Genomic DNA, 17,404 nt, shown 5'->3' on the forward strand with positions numbered 1-17,404 from the left:
CACGTGCTGCAACTACTGAGCCCGCATGCTGCAACTACTGAAGCCAACGTGCCTAGAGCCCGTGCTCCGCAACAAGAGAAACCACTGCTATGAGAAGCCCGTGCACCGCAACGAAGAGTAGCCCCTGCTCGCCACAACTAGAGGAAGCCCGTGCACAGCAACAAAGACCCAACACAGCCAAAAAAAAAAAAAAAAGATAATATAATAAATGACATGGCAGAACTTGGAGACTTCTATTATAAGAGATTCATTTCAGAGATTTCAGTCAGAAAATAGCAATATTGAGAGGTGTCTGGGAAGTGATGATTTATCCAGTGAAGTAAGCACTTGCCCTTGCCCTTTCAGTGCTTGTTCTTCCCAAGTGCCTGGCATAGTCATATCAGCTTATCACTCCATAGAACAAAGTTCATGTCCTTATTTTAACTAAGTCTCTCTTCACAGTCTGTGTATTAAAACAAACACATGCACAAATGTCAGAGCTACAAAATATGTGAAGCAAAAACTGATAGACCTGCAAAAATAAATAGACAAGTTCACAATTACAGTTGGAGATTTCAACACCCGTCTCTCAACAACTGATTGAACAAGTAAGTAGACAGGAAACTAGGAAGGATACAGAAGAACTCAACAAGACCATTAGCCAGCTAGATCAAACAACAGACATTTACAAAACACTCCACTTAACAACAGAACACATATTCTTTTCAAATACGGATGGAACATATACCAAGATATATGCTACCTAGAGTGGTAAAGATACTACTACACACCTATTAGAATGGCCCAAATCCAAAAATCTGACAACACCAAATGCTGCTGAGCATGTGGAGTAAAGGGAATTCCTCAGGAAGTTATGCACCTGGGCCTGGAGGCAGGTAGCCTGGATTGAAATCTGGCTCTGCCGCTTAACGAATGTGTGACCTTGACCAAATCATCAACTCTCAGAAACTCAGACTCCCCATCTGTGAATGGAAATAGTAACTATTTTCTCTTTAAGCTGTTGCAGTTTTTAAGCTACACTGAACCATGTAACCAGCACCTTGATCAAGAAACAGAACATTTCCCTGACTCCAGACATACTCCTGTGCTCTCTTCCTGTCATTATGTCCCAAAGTACCGACCTTTCTAATGCCTAATGGCACAGATTAGCTTTGCATGTCTTGTACCTCATGTCAATGGAGTCATGGAACACGTACTATTTTGTATTTGGCATCTTTCCTTAACACTATGTTCAGAGATTCTTCCATTGTATGTAATGATAAATTCTTCACGCACATTACTGTATAGTATTCCATTGTGTGAATATTCCACAGTGTATTTAAAATTCAGTTCTTGATGGGCGTTTAAGATCATAGAGATGTTTTGGGGCTTAAGTGGTGTGTACTGAACTTTCACACACTGAACACACCCAAGTAACCAGAAGTCAAGTAACAGAAGTCTTCTTCCTCTTCCCTTCCAGTCACCATGCCCCAAAGGTAACTGCTACTTTTATTTCAAATACTACATAATTTTTTAAAGTAGTGCCTGACCATTATTGTTGTTGTTGAGGTCAGAAGAGATCTGATGTTATTTTTTCTCTTTAGCAACAGCTGTGCCAGAAAATCACTTGTAATCAATGAAAGTAGGCTCCCACTCTAAGAGAGGGTATTAGTGCCTTGAAATCACTTGTGCAAGGATGATGCTGGGGCTTTGCTGGAGAGTCCATCACTTCAAACCACTGAGCATGACTTCCTGATTCTGGGAACAGGGCCCATGGGCCTCTAAATGTAGCCACCTGAAGAGGATTAACATTTATTTCTGTTGTCCAAGGAAATGGGCATAACCAGATCCTCTGTGACTTTGAGGTTTAAATAGAAAAGCTGGCCAAACAGGGAGATCAGCTCGGTGCTTTGTGACCTCCTAGAGGCGTGGGATAGGGAGGGTGGGAGGAGATATGGGGATATATGTATATGTATAGCTGATTCACTTTGTTATAAAGCAGAAACTAACACACCATAGTAAAGCAATTATACTCCAATAAAGATGTTGAAAAAAAAAAAAGAAAAGCTGGACAAAGTTTAGATCAATGTTTTTCAAACTATAGGTGTTGAACCATTAAAGGATCACAATCAGTGTTTTTTAATACAATGACAGAGTAGAGAAAGAATGTATCAGTATGGATCATTTATACTAAGGGTAACTTTTGTGAAACTTTTGTTTCAAATTCATCTATATAAGCGGGTGTGAGTGTGTGCTTGTGTGCTCACATGTATTGGGTTCAGTAAATGTATTTCTCACTGTGGATTGAGACACCCAATTTATTTTATTTAATTATTTTTCTTTTTTTTTAAATTAGTTATCTATTTTATACATATTACTCTATATATGTCAATCCCAATCTCCCAATTCATCCCACCCCCCACCTCCACTTCCCACCCTTGGTGTCCATACGTTTGTTCTCTACATCTGTGTCTCTATTTCTGCCTTGCACACTTGTTCATCTGTACCATTTTTCTAGATTCCACATATATGCATTAATACACGATATTTGTTTTTCTCTTTCTGACTTACTTCACTCTGTATGACAGTCTCTAGGTCCATCTACGTCTCTACAAATGCCCAACTTCATTCTTTTTTATGGCTGAGTAATATTCCACTGTATATATGTACCACATCTTCTTTATCCATTTGTCTGTCAATGGGCATTTGGGTAGATTCCATGACCTGGCTATTGTAAATAGTGCTGCACTGAACATCGGGGTGCATGTGTCTTTTTGAATTATGGATTTCTCAGGGTATATGCCCAGGAGTGGGATTGCCGGGTTATGTGGTAATTCTGTTTTTAGTTTTTTAAGGAACCCCTGTACTGTTCTCCACAGTGGCTGTATCAATTTACATTTCCACCAACAGGGCAAGAGGGTTCCCTTTTCTCCATACCCTCTCCAGCATTTGTTGTTTGTGGATTTTCTGATGATGCCCATTCTAACTGGTGTGAGGTGATACCTCATTGTACTTTTGATTTACATTTCTCTAATAATTAGTGATGTTGAGCAGCTTTTCATGTGCCTCTTGTCCATCTGTATGTCTTCTTTGGAGAAATGTCTATTTAGGTCTTTGACCACTTTTTGATTGGGTTGTTTTTTTTTTTTTATTGAGCTGCATGAGCTGTTTATATATTTTGGAGATTAATCTTTTGTCCATTGATTCGTTTGCAAATATTTTCTCCCATTCTGAGGGTTGCCTTTTCGTCTTGTTTATGGTTTCCTTTGCTGTGCAAAAGCTTTGAAGTTTCATTAGGGCCCATTTGTTTATTTTTGATTTTATTTCCATTACTGAAGGAGGTGGGTCAAAAAAGATCTTGCTTTGGTTTATGTCAAAGAATGTTCTTCCTATATTTTCCTCTAAGAGTTTTATAGTGTCCAGTCCTACATTTAGGTCTTTAATCCATTTTGAGTTTATTTTTGTGTATGGTGTTAGGGAGTGTTCTAATTTCATTCTTTTACATGTAGCTGTCCAGTTTTCCCAGAACCACTCATTGAAGAGACTGTCTTTTCTCCATTGTATATCCTTGCCTCCTTTGTCAAAGATTAGTTGACCATAGGTGCATGGGTTTATCTCTGGACTTTCTATCCTGTTCCATTGATCTATATTTCTGTTTCTGTGCCAGGACCATATTGTCTTGATTACTGTAGCTTTGTAGCATAGTCTGAAGTCAGGGAGTCTGATTCCTCCAGCTCCGTTTTTTTCCCCTCAATATTGCTTTGGCTATTTGGGGTCTTTTGTGTCCCCATACAAATTTTAAGATTTTTTGTTCTAGTTCTGTAAAAAATGCCATTGGTAATTTGATAGGGATTGCATTGAATCTGTAGATTGCTTTGTGCAGCGTAGTCATTTTCACAATGTTGATCCTTCCAATCCAAGAACATGGTATATCTCTCCATCTGTTTGTGTCATCTTTAATTTCTTTCATCAGTGTCTTATACTTTTCTGAGTGCAGGTCTTTTACTTCCTTAGGCAGGTTGATTCCTAGGTATTTTATTCTTTTTGTTGCAATGGTGAATGGGATTGTTTCCTTAATTTCTCTTTCTGATCTTTCGTTGTTAGTGTATAGGAATGCAAGAGATTTCTGTGCGTTAATTTTGTGTCCTGCAACTTTACCAAATTCGTTGATTAGCTCTAGTAGTTTTCTGGTGGCATCTTTAGGATTCTCTATGTATAGTATCATGTCATCTGCAAACAGTGACAGTTTTACTTCTTCTTTTCCAATTTGTATTCCTTTTATTTCTTTTTCTTCTCTGATTGCTGTGGCTAGGACTTCCAAAACTATGTTGAATAAAAGTGGTGAGAGTGGACATCCTTGTCTTGTTCCTGATCTTAGAGGAAATGCTTTCAGTTTTTTACCATTGAGAATGATGTTTGCTGTGGGTTTGTCATATATGGCCTTTATTATGTTAAGGTAGGTTCCCTCTATGCCCACTTTCTGGAGAGTTTGTATCATAAATGGGTGTTGAATTTTGTCAGAAGCTTTTTCTGCATCTGTTGAGATGATCATATGGTTTTTATTCTTCAATTTGTTAATATGGTGTATCACGTTGATTTGCATATATTGAAGAATCGTTTCATCCCTGGGAAATCCCACTTGATCATGGTGTATGATCCTCTTAATGTGTTGTTGAATTCTGTTTGCTAGTATTTTGTTGAGGATTTTTGCATCTATGTTCACCAGTCTGTAATTTTCTTTTTTTGTACTATCTTTGTCTGGGATTGGTATCAGGGTGATGGTGGCCTTGTAGAATGAGTTTGGGAGTGCTCCTCCCTCTGCTATATTTTGGAAGAGCTTGAGAAGGATGCATGTTAGCTCTCCTCTAAGTGTTTGATAGAATTCACCTGTGAAGCCATCTGGTCCTGGACTTTTGTTTGTTGGAAGATTTTTAATCACAGTTTCAATTTCATTACTTGTGATTGGTCTGTTCATATTTTCTATTTCTTCCTGGTTCAGCCTTGGAAGGTTATACCTTTCTGAGAATTTGTCCATTTCTTCCAGGTTGTCCATATTATTGGCATAGAGTTGCTTGTAGTAGTCTCTTATGATCCTTTGTATTTCTGTGGTGTCTATTGTAACTTCTCCTTTTTCATTTCTAATTTGATTGATTTGAGTCCTCTCCCTCTTTTTCTTTTTCTTTTTTTTTTCACACACACACACTGTATTTTATTTTTACAAGAGATAAATAGACTGACACCAAGCATTGTACATGGATGACCACAACAAAAGCAACAATGATTGCAATTACCAAACATGAAACACACTCATACTATGTCATAATATTGACATTCAGTCCAGTAATCCTCCACTGTAACAGCTCCTTTACTTTGCAGTGAAAATTGATTTGTATATTCTTTGCCTCTGAGTCCTTCTGGGTTTTTTTTTTTTAATTCAAACAGAAAGTCACAAAAATTATGCTCATCCTCATCAGTTCACTCAGTCCCATGTAATTAATTTTTTTTTCATCTTGATCTTTTGTTAGCACTTTTATGAGTTCATCAGTTTTTCATTAGAGTTCTGAAAATGCTTATTCATTCAGTTCAGCAGTACAGTCAGGTACCAGAAACCTGTACTTGTCAGAGTCTTTTCCATGAATTTCTTGAAGATGAAACCCTTTTATAGCAACATATTTGCAAAAGCATCAGAGTACACCCAGAACTGTCTGTAACTGACAAAAGACTTAAAAATGACCACGGTTAAAGATTTGATGAAAGTTCATAATAATGCAGTTGACAAGAAAATTAGTTATTTCTGAGATATACATTTTAAAGTAATAACTAGGATTATGACTTATAACATTATACCAGAACATATAAGATTTTTAGAAATTTCATGTAATGTCTGAAACATTTATATTAACATATTTCCATACAAATAACCCAAAGAAAGTTTAGTATTAGTTGTTTTGTTTGTTTGTTTTATACTGCAGGTTCTTATTAGTCATCAATTTTATACACATCAGTGTATACATGTCAATCCCAATCGCCCAATTCAGCACACCACCATCCCCACCCCACCACAGTTTTCCCCCCTTGGTGTCCATATGTCTGTTCTCTACATCTGTGTCTCAACTTCTGTCCTGCAAACTGGCTCATCTGTACCAATTTTCTAGGTTCCACATACATGCGTTAATATACGGTATTTGTTTTTCTCTTTCTGACTTACTTCACTCTGTATGACAGTCTCTAGATCCATCCACGTCTCAACAAATGACTCAATTTCGTTCCTTTTTATGGCTGAGTAATATTCCATTGTATATATGTACCACATCTTCTTTATCCATTCATCTGTTGATGGGCATTTAGGTTGCTTCCATGACCTGGGTATTGTAAATAGTGCTGCAATGAACATTCAGGTGCATGTGTCTTTTTGAATTACGGTTTTCTCTGGGTATATGCCCAGGAGTGGGATTGCTGGGTCATATGGTAATTCTATTTTTAGTTTTTTAAGGAACCTCCATATTGTTCTCCATAGTGGCTGTATCAATTTACATTCCCACCAACAGTGCAAGAGGGTTCCCTTTTCTCCACACCCTCTCCAGCATTTGTTGTTTGTAGATTTTCTGATGATGCCCATTCTAACTGGTATGAGGTGATACCTCATTGTAGTTTTGATTTGCATTTCTCTAATAATTAGTGATGTTGAGCATCTTTTCATGTGCTTCGTGGCCGTCTGTATGTCTTCTTTGGAGAAATGTCTATTTAGGTCTTCTGCCCATTTTTGGATTGGGGTGTTTGTTTCTTTAATATTGAGCTGAATGAGCTGTTTATATATTTTGGAGATTAATCCTTTGTCCATTGATTCGTTTGCAAATATTTTCTCCCATTCTGAGGGTTGTCTTTTCGTCTAGTTTATGGTTTCCTTTGTTGTGCAAAAGCTTTGAAGTTTCATTAGGTCCCATTTGTTAATTTTTGTTTTTATTTCCATTACTCTAGGAGGTGGATCAAAAAAGATCTTGCTGTGATTTATGTCAAAGAGTGTTCTTCCCATGTTTTCCTCTAAGAGTTTTATAGTGTCCAGTCTTACATTTAGGTCTCTAATCCATTTTTAGTTTATTTTTGTGTATGGTGTTAGGGAGTGTTCTAATTTCATTCTTTTACATGTAGCTGTCCAGTTTTCCCAGCACCACTTATTGAAGAGACTGTCTTTTCTCCATTGTATATCTTTGCCTCCTTTGTCATAGATTAGTTGACCATAGATGAATGGGTTTATCTCTGGGCTTTCTATCTTGTTCCATTGATCTATGTTTCTGTTTTTGTGCCAGTACCATATTGTCTTGATTACTGTAGCTTTGTAGTATAGTCTGAAGTCAGGGAGTCTGATTCCTCCAGCTCCGTTTTTTTCCCTCAAGACTGCTTTGGCTATCCAGAGTCTTTTGTGTCGCCATACAAATTTTAAGATGATTTGTTCCAGCTCCGTAAAAAATGCCATTGGTAATTTGATAGGGATTGCATTGAATCTGTAGATTGCTTTGGGTAGTATAGTCATTTTCACAATGTTGATTCTTCCAATCCAAGAAAATGGTATATCTCTCCATCTGTCGGTATCATATTTAATTTCTTTCATCAGTGCCTTATAGTTTTCTGCATACAGGTCTTTTGTCTCCCTAGGTAGGTTTATTCCTAGGTATTTCATTCTTTTTGTTGCAATGGTAAATGGGAGTGTTTCCATAATTTCTCTTTCAGATTTTTCATCATTAGTGTATAGGAATGCAAGAGATTTCTGTGCATTCATTTTGTATCCTGCAACTTTACCAAATTCATTAATTAGCTCTAGCAGTTTTCTGGTGGCAGTTTTAGGATTCTCTATGTATAGTATCATGTCATCTGCAAACAGTAACAGTTTTACTTCTTCTCTTCCAATTTGTATTCCTTTTATTTCTTTTTCTTCTCTGATTGCCGTGGCTAGGACTTCCAGAACTATGTTGAATAATAGTGGTGAGAGTGGACATCCTTGTCTCGTTCCTGATCTTAGAGGAAATGCTTTCAGTTTTTCACTGTTGAGAATGATGTTTGCTGTGGGTTTGTCATATATGGCCTTTATTATGTTGAGGTAGGTTCCCTCTATGCCCACTTTCTGGAGAGTTTTTGTCATAAATGGGTGTTGAATTTTGTCAAAAGCTTTTTCTGCATCTATTGAGATGATCATATGGTTTTTATTCTTCAGTTTGTTAATATGGTGTATCACATTGATTGATTTGCATATATTGAAGAATCCTTGCATCCCTGGAATAAATCCCACTTGATCGTGGTGTATGATCCTTTTAATGTGTTGTTGGATTCTGTTTACTAGTATTTTGTTGAGGATTTTCACATCTATATTCATCAGTGATATTGGTCTGTAATTTTATTTTTTTTGTAGTGTCTTTGTCTGGTTTTGGTATCAGGGTGATGGTGGCCTCATAGAATGAGTTTGGGAGTGTTCCTTCCTCTGCAATTTTTTGGAAGAGTTTGAGAAGGATAGGTGTTAGCTCTTCTCTAAATGTTTGATAGAATTCACCTGTGAAGCCATCTGGTCCTGGACTTTTGTTTGTTGGAAGATTTTTAATCACAGTTTCAATTTCATTACTTGTGATTGGTCTGTTCTTATTTTCTGTTTCTTCCTGGTTCAGTCTTGTAAGGTTATACCTTTCTGAGAATTTGTCCATTTCTTCCAGGTTGTCCATTTTATTGGCATAAAGTTGCTTGTAGTAGTCTCTTAGGATGCTTTGTATTTCTGTGGTGTCTGTTGTAACTTCTCCTTTTTCATTTCTGTTTTTATTGATTTGAGTCCTCTCCCTTTTTTCTTGATGAGTCTGGCTAATGGCTTATCAATTTTGTTTATCTTCTCAAAGAACCAGCTTTTAGTTTTATTGATCTTTGCTATTGTTTTCTTTGTTTCTATTTCATTTATTTCTGCTCTGATCTTTATGATTTCTTTCCTTCTGCTAACTTTGGGTTTTGTTTGTTCTTCTTTCTCTAGTTTCTTTAGGTGTAATGTTAGATTGTTTACGTGAGATTTTTCTTGTTTCTTTAGGTAGGCTTGTATAGCTATAAACTTCCCTCTTATAACTGCTTTTGCTGCATCCCATAGGTTTTGGGTCATCGTGTTTTCATTGTCATTTGTCTCTAGGTATTTTTTGATTTCCTCTTTGATTTCTTCAGTGATCTCTTGGTTATTTAGTAACGTATTGTTTAGCCTCCATGTGTTTGTGTTTTTTACGTTTTTTTACCTGTAATTCGTTTCTAATCTCATAGCGTTGTGGTCAGAAAAGATGCTTAATATGATTTCAATTTTCTTAAATTTACTGAGGCTTGATTTGTGACCCAAGATGTGATCTATCCTGCAGAATGTTCCGTGTGCACTTGAGAAGAACGTGTAATCTGCTGTTTTTGGATGGAATGTCCTATAAATATCAATTAAATCTATCTGCTCTATTGTGTCATTTAAAGCTTCTGTTTCCTTATTTATTTTCATTTTGGATGATCTGTCCATTGGTATAAGTGAGGTGTTAAAGTCCCCCACTATTATTGTGTTACTGTCAATTTCCTCTTTTATAGCTGTTAGCAGTTGCCTTATGTATTGAGGGGCTCCTGTGTTGGGTGCATATATATTTATAATTGTTATATCTTCTTCTTGGATTGATCCTTTGATCATTATGTAGTGTCCTTCCTTGTCTCTTGTAACATTCTTTATTTTAAAGTCTATTTTATCTGATATGAGTATAGCTACTCCAGCTTTCTTTTGATTTCCATTTGCATGGAACATCTTTTTCCATCCCCTCACTTTCAGTCTGTATGTGTCACGAGGTCTAAAGTGGGTCTCTTGTAGACAGCATATATCTGGGTCTTGTTTTTGTATCCATTCAGCAAGCCTGTGCCTTTTGGTTGGAGCATTTAATCCTTCCACGTTTAAGATAATTATCCATATGTATGTTCCTATGACCATTTTCTTAATAGTTTTGGGTTTGTTTTTGTAGGTCCTTTTCTTCTCTTGTGTTTCCCACTTAGAGAAGTTCCTTTAGCATTTGTTGTAGAGCTGGTTTGGTGGTGCTGAATTCTCTTAGCTTTTGTTTGTCTGTAAAGCTTTTGATTTCTCCATCGAGTCTGAATGAGATCCTTGCTAGGTTGAGGAATCTTGGTTGTAGGTTCTTCCCTTTCTTCACTTTAAATATATTGTGCCACTCCCTTCTGGCTTGTAGAGTTTCTGCTGAGAAATCAGATGTTAACCTTATGGGAGTTCCCTTGTATGTTATTTGTCATTTTTCCCTTGTTGCTTTTAATAACTTTTCTTTGTCTTTAACTTTTTTCAATTTGATTACTATGTGTCTCGGCATGTTTCTCCTTGGGTTTATCCTGTATGGGACTCACTGCACTTCCTGGACTTGGGTGGCTATTTTCTTTCCCATGTTAAGTAAGTTTTCCACTATAATCTCTTCAAATATTTTCTTGGGTCCTTTTTCTCTCTCTTCTCCTTCTGGGACCCCTATAATGTGAATGTTCGTGCGTTTAATGTTGTTGCAGTGGTCTGTTAGGCTGTCTTCATTTCTTTTCATTCTTTTTTTCTTTATTCTGTTCCTCAGCAGTGATTTCCACCATTCTGTCTTCCAGGTCACTTATCCGTTCTTCTGCCTCAGTTATTCTGCTATTGATTCCTTCTAGGGTATTTTTCATTTCAGTTATTGTATTGTTCATCTCTGTGTGTTTGTTCTTTCATTCTTCTAGTTGTTTGTTCTTTTATTCTTCTAGGTCTTTGTTAAACATTTCTCGCATCGTCTCGATCTTTGCCTCCATTCTTTTTCCAAGGTCCTGGATCATCTTCACTATCATTATTCTGAATTCTTTTTCTGGAAGAAAAGAATCTCCACTTCATTTAGTTGTTTTTCTGGTGTTTTATCTTGTTCCTTCATCTGCTACATAGTCCTCTGCCATTTCATTTTGTCTGTCTTTCTGTGAATGTGGTTTTCATGCCACAGGCTGCAGGATTGTAGTTCTTTTTGCTTCTGCTGTCTACCATTTGGTGGATGAGGCTATCCTGAGACAACCATTTTAGATGGACCCAGAGGAAAACAAGAGATTCAGGGCTCAGACCTGACACAGCTCTTTTAGGGCTAGCTGGGACCCAGAATGTGGCTGTCCACGTAATCTGAATATGTGCTCGCTCTATGTATCTATCATCTATCATCTTCTATCTATCTATCTATCTATCATCTATCTGTCTATCTATCTATCTTTCTACCTTTCTGCCTGCTGTCTGCCTACTTAACTTAACAAAATATAACAATGAATTGTAAATACTGGCATTATAAGCAAATTTCACTTGTCTATAAAAACAGATGCTCAACACATATTTGTTGGATGAATAAATGAATGACTTTTCTTCTGTGTACTTTCCATTCAATTCTAAACTCCATGAGAACAGAGACCATGTCCGTTTTTGTTTGGTATTGCATTCCTAATGCATAAATGTAGTAGGATCTTAGAAATATTTTTTGTTTCAATGAAGTGTTTTTTATTCTCTACATTAAACATATGTTGCTTTGTAAAATTGAAATATAGTTGACATACAATATTATATTAGTTTCAGGTGTACTACATATTGATTTGACATTTGCATATATTATGAAATGAACGCCTTTAACCATCTGTCCCCACACAAAATTATTACAATATTATTGATAATATTTCTTATGCTGTAAATTACATCCTCATGGCTTACTTTATAACTGGAGGTTTGTACCTCTTAATTGCCTTCACCTATTTCACCCCTCCACCATGGCCCTCCCCTCTGGCAACCACCCGTTTGTTCTCTGTACCTATGAGTCTCTTTTCATTTTGTTTAGTTAGTTTGTTTTTTTAGATTCCGCATGTAAGTGAGATTATATGGTATTTGCCTTTCTCTGTGTGACTTATTTCACTTAGCATGATACCCTCTAGATCCATCCATGTTGTTACAAATGGCAAGCTTTCTCTTTTGTGTGGCTGAGTAATCTTCCACTGTACATATACCACATCATCTTTATCCATTCATCTATCAATGGAGTCTTTGGCTGCTTCTATGTCTTGGCTATTGTAAATAATGTTGCTATGAACATTGGAGTGTGTATACCTTCTCAGATTAGTGTCTATGTTTTCTTTGGGTAAATACCCAGAAGTGAAATTGTTCGATCATATGGTAATTGTATTTCTAATTTTTTGAGGAGCTTCTATACTGTTTTCCACAGTGGCTGCTATGGAATTTACAATCTCACTGACAGTGCATGAGGGTTCCCTTTTCTCCACATCCTCACCAACACTTGTTATTTGTTGTCTTTTTGCAGGTAGTCGTTCTGACAGGTGAGTGGTGGCATCTCACTGTGGTTTTAATTTGCATTTCCCTGATGATTAGTGATGTTGACATCTTTTCATGTGTCTGTTGTCTGTCTGTATATATTCTTCAGAAAAATGTCTATTCAGGTCCTCGGCTCATATTTTAATCAGGTTGTTTGTTTTTGATGTTGAGTTGACTGAGTTTTTGGTTTATGTTGGAAATTAACCTCTTATTGGATAAATCATTTGTAAATATCTTCAGTAGGCTGCCTTTTCATTTTGTTGAGAGTTTCCTTTGTGCAAAAGCTTTTTAGTTTGATGTAGTTTCATTTGTTTATTTTTGCCTGAGGGCAGTCAGTACAAGCTGCCCCATTTGTGCACACCGTCAGCTGGGTGGCATTTGCTTATCAGAGGAAATGGCTTAGTTAAGAAACCGGGGGTAGGGAAAATATCTGGAGGCGTTAACAGATTTTTTTGTGAAAGATACAGGAGCTGGGGATATCCTCTGTTGTTTCTGATTGACTTCTCAGTAAGGTTAGAGGAAATGGTGGTCAAATCATGGTCAGAGGCATCTGGCAGAGGATGACAGATCCAGCAGTCAGTAAAATCTAACGCACATGCAGTGGTTTGGGAGAAACTTACCAGGAGGTTTTCCTTCATGAAGAAGTCTCCAGGGGTGATTCTGAAAAACAAAGATCATTCAAATCCATCTCTGCTCTGTGTCTCTTGGGGTCTAAAGTGCTCCCAATCCCAAGTGTTGCTGTTGTCAGCCCTCCATTGCTTCAAAATTAGTGTGTCCAATTGCAGTACTGATAATTTCACCTTTTTTGCAGTTATCCCCTAATCACACCCAGACCTTCCATTCAGAAAAAAAAGGTGCAAGACTTGGACATTTTAATAAAAGTTACAAACCCATTATGGCCCCCGCATTGGCCTGTGTGGACCACTGCAGGGGGATTTGGTTATAGTGTGATCAGCCAAGTGGCAATTATCCTTATGATCTAGGACCAAGTCCATCCAACTACAGAATCCAGGTGGCTGAATCAGAATTAAGTTTGAACCTCCTGGGCTCCATTTTGGCTGAGCTGCCATCTGGAGGGTGTACCAACCAGGCTGGCCTGGGATTGCTATTAGGGGAGAGAAAGACATATCATGCCCAGTAGTGGTCAGGAGAAAATCTCAGTTTTTCAAAGTGAGTCTATATCAACCCCCACCCCTTTTGTCCTGATCATTACCCAGAAAGCAGCCAAGAGGAAGTGACCCCTTTCTGAGGATAGCAGCATTTGGTGACCAAACTGCCTTGCTAAAGTGCATGGACCAGGAGAATGTGAAGGAAGTAGAATTAGAAATTTTTTGAGTCAATTTTTGAGGAGGTCATTCCAGTGTTAGATGTCTGTGGATGGTAGGGAGCATGGAAGGTCTATCAAATATCTGTACTCTGTATGTCTTCTTTGGTGTAAAGCAATTATACTCCAATACAGATATTAAAAAATAATTTAATACCACACACACAAAAAATCTGTACTATCAGCAGCCGAGGTGAGGGTAGAGAGGGAAGAGGGGAGGAGGGGTACAGAGGGAATGAGCCTTCTAGGCCAGTAAGGCCTTTACTTTTAGTTTCAAACAGTGTGGGGGCTGTTCATGGCTCCATCAAATGAACTTGCAATGCTTTGGGCTGGTTCAACAATTTAAAGTGGGTAAAGACCCTCATGGTTGATACTGCCTACTTTGGCTTTGGGAGCTCTTTGGCTCAGCAGCCATGGCCACATTCTTTTCTGGCTGGTGTCACTGGATTTGCTTTCTTCTGCTGACTTGGGCTTGGCTCATACAGTGGCAATTTTTTTTTTTTTTTAAAGAGACTACTTCAACCTGAGGTATTTGCTGCCCCATTTTAAAAAAATATCCTTTTGGCTTCATCTAGTTCCAATGTAAATTTTCCAGGGCTGAGAATTGACAGTAAGAATATATGTAGAATTCTTTGTGTCAGTTTCTCATTCTCCAATAGGTCACCTGCATCAGCATTAGAAACCCAATCCCAGGCAGAAAGAACTCAAATGTTAGTTAATGCCTCATCTGTGGATTCCCAAGGGAGTTTCCCCCCAAAGAGCCGCAGCTCCATTATAGCAGCCAGGACCAACTGCAAAACACACTGAGACATTTTGCTCTTGTCTGAATGGGTCTAAGGTTGGCATGAGAGACTGTAGGAGTGACTGAGCCATAAAACAGTCCAGCTGTTGCCATCCAGGGTGAATATTAGTACCAATTATCACAGTGGAGGCAGACCTGAAACTGACCACCAGATTGATGAGAAAATCTCCTGCACAGAGGACAGTTAGCAACACCCCAGGCACTGTTTCACACAGTTGATCTTCAACCTACTTCCTAGTACTCAGCCTGCAACCCTTCAATTCCTCCTTCTAATTGGCAAAAAAACAAAAACAAAAACAAAAACATTGGAGAACTATTTAATGCCTGATTGATCATAAAATTTGGTCAACATGTTCACTCCTAATTCCCAGGGACTTCCTCAAAATCAGGTGGCCTATGAGGTTCTCATCCTTCCTCATTCACCTCTCTCTCTACATCCCCTTTGGTCACCAAGACTGTCAAGAACTGTGAAGAGTCTGAGATTTTACCATCCTTATAATCTAAGCCAGCCTGCCACAATTTCATGGATGCTGGGAGAACACACAAGACTGGATCATAGACAAAGGATTTTGCTACTCACAGCACTAGCAGTAACCAGATCTCAGCACTTGTGCCAGTTTTGCAAGCCCCAGCTCCCATGGGCAATTCAAAGAAGGCCAGATGACACCTATACATGTGGCAGATTGTGGTACAAGAGAGAAACCCTGAGTTTAGAGCACCCAGACCTCTTATAATGGACAAAAGCAAACATTCACTGTCTCTATCTTCCGAAATTGTTTGTTATACAAACATCCTTAAAAAGATAATCCATAACAACAATAATCAGTCCTTGTGCTTGCAAGATGTACAAAAACATGAAAGATCCATGGAGAATTGCTTCCCAAAAATGAGCTTTAGCAACTACTTCTCTGAGTCGCAGCATTCCCCCTAAATCTCTTGTGAGACATAGTCTATTTTCCAACCCTGTTTATCACAGATTGGTGATGGGATAATAGTAGATGGCATGGAGCCCACAATGGTGATGACTGGGGGAGACATTAATAGATGGAGGCAACAGGCAACACAAGATTTATTAGTTTAAAGGTTTTGGGGTTGCAAATGGCAGAAATCTACTTTGGTTAATGTAAGTAAAAAGGAAATTTATTACAAAATTATGTAATAGCTCAGAGAAATAAAGAAAAAAGTTGAACAATTGGGTCTTTGGGAGGTCAGAAAGCAGGGCAAATCTAGGGATTTAGATCTAGGAACTAATGGACAGTCTCTCCAGGGTGTTTCTGTTAGGATGACCCAGCTCCAACATTTAAATTCTTGTGTCACACAGCTCAAGATTCAAATTTTCCTGTGAAAGAGTCTGATTGGCCTCTATTGGATCATATACCCATGCCTTGGGCAGGTGAGAGTAGGGATCTTAACAGATAATTGAACCAAGACTGCATTCATTGTGAAGGGGGAGTGCCCAAAGAAAAATCAAGACAGTTCCCTGCTTATAAGATTCATTTTCTCAATGTTCTCCATACTGTGGGGGACACGGTTGCTAGGAATTCTGGGATCACATCTAACATCTCCATTATGAGTGAGGGAAGAGAAAGAATCACAGGGAACAGCTCTGAACAGCCAGGCTGGGTCACTGCTCTGCATGTGGGGCTTGGGTGTGGGGTAGGGCATTAGGACTGGTCCCTATACCAGAACCATACAGAGAAATAAGGAGGGAACAGTTCCCTAAAGAATGGGAGTGTCACTATCAAAAGACGGGAGCAAGAGTGATACTAGGCCGAGGAAAACAACAGATTTCCGTCATGGTCACCAACCCTGCACTATCCTTCCTTCCAGCCTCAAATTTTGTGAGTCCTGATTTGAGCATATCTGTAGGAGAAAGAAAACTAAAGATGTTGCTGGTGACTTTTCACAGGAGGAGCAGCCCAGGCCAGGGTGGATGGGTTCTCCCTTTGGCCAGCATAGGACCATAGCAGGAGGCTATGGGATCTTGGACATTTCATCACTGGGTGATTAAGTCCTTTCTGGGGCCACTGGAAGATGGAGTCCAAGCCTGAGGAGTCTTCCATTAAATGCCACAAGCTTCTCAACAGAGAGCTGAAGAAAATCTACGAGGTGGAGAGGGTCAGGGAGCCAGGTTTGCCATTTGGCGCCTGGGGCCGAAGGCCAGAACAGGCAAGGAGCTTACTGGACTTCCTCTCATCCCAGGCCACTCTGCAAAAAAAAGTTCAATCTAAAATGTCTAGTTCATAGGACAGGCTGGAGGTGGGAACTAGGGTGAGGTGTCACAGCAAAACTCTAAAACCAGATCCCAGCCAAGGACCCCTAAAGGCCAGGTACCTGCAGGTAGAGTCTGAAGACATTTCTTGAGACACCAAAGCCGGGGGAGGGAGTCATTTATGGAGTCTGTGAGTGGGAAGGAATAGGAAAAAAAAAGTAATTTTGAACAAATGATGATAACTTTGTGAACATATAATGAAATGTTTTCTTGTGTAAGAATAAGAGCATCAGGTATGTAGGTAAGTGATATAATTCTATATCACATTATATAAAACAAAATTTATTATGTCATATATAATATGGTGTAAAACTTTTATTGGCACACTTCTCCTTGGATCTCCACGCAATTACTAGGGAAGTAATGTAGAAAGTCCCAACAGGAGAATGTCTTTGCTGCTACACAGTGTTCTTAGAGCCTGTCAACATAGACCCCCAGCCGCAGAGCTACCCACGTGGAGCATGGCTCAGAATAAAATCTGAGAACTAAGGAACTGGAAAATCTGAGATTTGACAATCATTTGCAGGCCATGGTTCAAGAGGTTAAGCTGTCATAAGAAATGCAAAGGATTTGTCTATGGACCTTGATTCATAACCACATGTAGTCAGCGTTTGCATCTCATCCTTGTGTGATTGTGAAACCTCTTTCCTCAGGAGCTTAGCATTTAATCCATGC

General features: G+C 38.5%; 1 protein-coding gene across 1 annotated transcript in view; it reads right to left on the reverse strand.

Moving 5' to 3' along the window:
* The window catches only part of ABCD3 (ATP binding cassette subfamily D member 3), a 176,920-nt gene that overhangs the window by 129,132 nt on the left and 30,384 nt on the right, over window positions 1-17,404 (reverse strand). The window contains exon 3 of the mRNA XM_061183856.1: window positions 12,952-12,991. The gene's annotated coding sequence lies outside the window, so the exon portion shown is untranslated. The remainder of the gene's footprint in view (window positions 1-12,951; window positions 12,992-17,404) is intronic.

Source organism: Eubalaena glacialis, chromosome 3 (assembly GCF_028564815.1).
Source record: "Eubalaena glacialis isolate mEubGla1 chromosome 3, mEubGla1.1.hap2.+ XY, whole genome shotgun sequence".
Lineage (NCBI taxonomy): Eukaryota > Metazoa > Chordata > Mammalia > Artiodactyla > Balaenidae > Eubalaena > Eubalaena glacialis.